This window comes from Physeter macrocephalus, chromosome 8 (genome assembly GCF_002837175.3).
Source record: "Physeter macrocephalus isolate SW-GA chromosome 8, ASM283717v5, whole genome shotgun sequence".
In the NCBI taxonomy this organism is placed as follows: domain Eukaryota; kingdom Metazoa; phylum Chordata; class Mammalia; order Artiodactyla; family Physeteridae; genus Physeter; species Physeter macrocephalus.
In genome coordinates this window covers 137,731,599-137,735,750 of record NC_041221.1, presented here as the reverse complement: position 1 = coordinate 137,735,750, position 4,152 = coordinate 137,731,599, and positions in this window count along the sequence as shown.

Sequence of the window (4,152 nt, the reverse complement as noted above, 5' to 3'; positions counted from 1 at the left end):
TGTGGGACTTTTATGCCTGTGGACTTGAGAAGCTACAAACGACCCTCTTCACCCATGATGAGAAGGAGGACCCACCCTTCCCCTAAGAGTCCTCACCACCTTTCCCATCCCTACCCAGGAAAATAAACTGAATTACAGAAAAAACAAAAAAGAAAGCATCTTTCAGGTTTTCACAAGTGGTCCCCCAAACCATAGATATAATCCACACAGTGATTACAGTCCTGAGTACAGGACTTTAAAGTTTGCCAGAGCAAGAGAGACAATGATCTTTCTCAAAAAGATATACTAATATTCTTTTATACCTGAAAAAAATACTAATTTTTAGAGGGGGGATAAAAGTAAATAAAATTCTCTAATTAAAAAAATTTTTAAATATAGTCAATTTGTCATTTAAAAATATTAGCACCAGACCTCTGGGGTAGGATGGCAGACTGAATACATGTACCTAATTTTGTTCTCTCCCCAAATCCCACTTACAGACAGGAAAGGTTGTTTTTTTTTTTTTTTTAAAGGATGTAAGTCCATAACAATAGAGAAAACAGCAACAAAGTTTTGGAAGCTAAAAAGTAGATGGTGCAGTGGAACTAGGATCAGACCTGAGAAAACGGAATCTCAAGTCTGCAGGGGGAAAGCAAGAACCAACCTGATTGACCCCACACAATTCTCAAAGGTCTCAGTATGGGCAGTACCAGGTGTCTGGACATGGGAGTGAGAGTTGGTGGGTTGAAACAAGGAAGACCAAGGTGGGAACTCTGAGAAGTCACTCATGCTACCAGGCACATGCAGAATCTACTAAACTGCAGAAGTCTGGAGGTTTATTCTCTGGAAAGGTTAAGCCAAGGGCTTTGACAGGGGGTGCCAGGCCCAGCTGAGGGAAATCGAGTCTATATTTACAGAATACTGGAAGCAGAGACCCCCCAGTCCCCCCAACTCAGCTCCCACAACAAAGGCAGCCAGAAACATCCTTCAGCCAGATTGGAAGGCTCCTCTCTAGAGAAAGTAAAACAATTCCAGAAGCACATAAATGTATGAACCTAGGAGAGGGTCCCCAACAACTAGCCTATCCAAACTATCTCATGTAGCTCAAAATTGACAGGACTCGGGAGGGGGAAGGGTAAGCTGTGGTGAAGTGAGAGAGTGGCAGGGACATATATGCACTACCAAATGTAAATTAGATAGCTAGTGGGAAGCTGCCGCATAGCACAGGGAGATCACCTCTGTGCTTTGTGACCACCGAGAGGGGTGGGATAGGGAGGGAGGGAGACGCAAGAGGGAAGAGATATGGGAACATATGTATACGTATAACTGATTCACTTTGCTGTAAAGGAGAAACTAACACACTATTGTAAAACAGTTATACTCCAATAAAGATGTTAAAAGAAAAATCAGGCTACAAAAACACAAAGATATAGGAAAATGTTCATGTTACCTATTAAGTGAAAAACAAATTCTAAAGCTATAGACAGTAGAATCAAAATTTACACATAAGCCATCGCTAATACACGTAGGCACACAAATAAATACTGGAAGGAAATACAAAAGTATTACCAGGGTTGGGGACTTCCCTGGTGGCGCAATGGATAAGAATCCACCTGCCAATGCAGGGGATACAGGTTCGAGCCCTGGTCTGGGAAGATCCCACAAGCCACGGAGCAACTAAGCCCATGCACCACAACTACTGAGCTTGCGCTCTAGAGCCCGCGAGCCACAACTACTAAGCCCACGTACCACAACTCCTGAAGCCCATACACCTAGAGCCCGTGCTCCGCAACAAAGAGAAGCCATGGCTCCCCAATGAAGAGTAGCCCCCCGTTCGCCACAACTAGAGAAAAGCCCGCGTGCAGCAACAAAGACCCAATGCAGCCAAAAATAAATTAATTAATTATTTTTTTAAAAAAAGTATTACCAGTGTTATCTCTGGAAGTAGCATGATCATAGGTGGTATTATTTCCTCATGTTTACTTTTCTGTATTTTCAAAATCCTTAAACAAATAAGCGATTCTTTTGTATTTGGAAAAACTACATCATTTTTTAAAAGATAGAAAGGAAAAAAGATGTCTTTCCTTCTTTCTAATACGTAAAAGGCATTGAACAACTCCAGCCAGAAAACTGCCACAGGCCCCTTGCCCAGCACACCCTTCAGAAAACTCCTTCCTCAAGCACATCGCTGACCCCTAAGGAACTCTCAGTCCCTGGGCCCTACTTTCATGCTTCCTCTCGCCCTCCTTTCACCAAAGATCTGTCATCCACGATTCACGCAAAGAAGGTAGATCACAGCCCAAGTCCCTCAGACACCTAGGGTCTGTCTAGTCCTTGTCTCGTCCAGCCTCCTACCTTTAACCAAATGAAGCCACAGAGTCTCATTGGTTTTCATGATTGTTTCAGAGACTGTCAACTCCTTGGAGCCTCTCTCACAAACCCTGAGGAGGGCAAGCAGGCAGGCAGGCAGGCAGCACTCTGGGTTTATGAGAAGGAAAGCAAGGCTCAGGAGTTGAGGGCAGGAGCCCAGAGCTGGCTTACAGTCCAGCTCTCTCCAATCTCACTGACTCCAGACCCTCTTCAGCCAGCCAGGGACCCCCAGCTGGTAGGGCATGGGGCCCTGGCATCCCCAGCCCCATTTGGCCAGGGGTATACCTGTCTGCTGACCCTTCAATCTCCCTCATTCATCCCCATCTCAACCCTCTGCCCCTGATCCTGCTTCCATAATAAAAAGGCTCGGAGAAATTAGGAGAACCTCCTCTCACAACTCATTAATTTAGTTAACTGTCTAATCTTTTACTATCCTCCCATCTCATAGATCAAGAACTTCTCATTTTCAACGTATGAGTCAGAACTCAGCTATGATTGATAGAAGCCACCAAAGTCGACAATGGCTTAAGTGGAGAAGGGTGGAATTCATTAGCTCATGTTACTGGGTTGTCCAGAGTGCAAGTGCGGCTTCAGGCACGGCTGGATCTAGGTGCTCAAACATCAGGGCTCTATTTGTCTTTCTTTCTCCGTTCAGCAAGCAAGATATTCACCAACAGAATCAATAAATTGCCTTTAGTGGAAGAAATCTTTAAAAAAAAAGAAGATTCACCAACAGGCTCACATTTACATCCTACCAATTCCAGCAAAAGTACATCATCTTCCCCAAGAGCTCTGGCAGAGAAGTGTCAGGAAGGACTCAACTGGCTAAATTCAACAGCCCAGTCCTAGGGACACAGGGCAAAGGTCAGTCCCTTCTAGCCACACAGGAAAAGGTGTTCTCTTCCTAGAAGGAAGTGGGAGATTCTGGAAAGGAAACCAACAGAGTTCCACCTTAACAAATCTCTTCCACTTTAACAACAAGTTAGTTTCTTGGCACAGGTATTCACTGGCACCGGTAAGCATGGATGACACCATCGAGCTGGGGTTACTTTGCCACCCAGTCAAAATGAATTATTAGCCAGCAGTCACAAGAAATGCCCAAATATTACAATCAAAATCTAGGTGAGAAAGTGGTTCTTTTACTCACGTTTACTGAGGTATGACTTGCGTACAGTAAGATTCACCCTTTTTAGTAGAGTTCTACCAATGTTAGTGAGTGCACGCAGCTGTGTGACCACCACCACAATCAAGATACAGAACATTTCCATTCCCCTCAAAATTCCTCTGTGCCAACCCCGCCCCCCATTCCCAGCCCCTGGCAACCACTGATTTGCTTTATGGCCTTATAACTGGGTATCATGAAGTTGTATTTCCAGAATATCATGAAGTTCTTCAGGGCACAGCCTTTTCAGTCTGGCTTCTTTCACTTAGAATGCACTCGAGATTCATCTATGTTGGTGTGTGTACCAAGTAGTTCACTCCTTTTATTGCTGATCATTGATACACACACACACACACACGCACAGAGCGATTTTTTTTTTTACATGGGCCAGACTTTAATTATCACATATACGGTGTTAAATCATATTATCTCATAAACATAGAATTCTATATGCCATGTTCTGATGTGATTAACATAATTCAGTCCAAGAATTTATTAAGAACATGTTTTTTTGTTTTTTTAATTTAACCTCTTTATTGGAGTATAATTGCTTTACAATGGTGTGTTAGTTTCTGCTTTATAACAAAGTGAATTAGTTATACATATACATATGTTCCCATATCTCTTCTCTCTTGCATCTC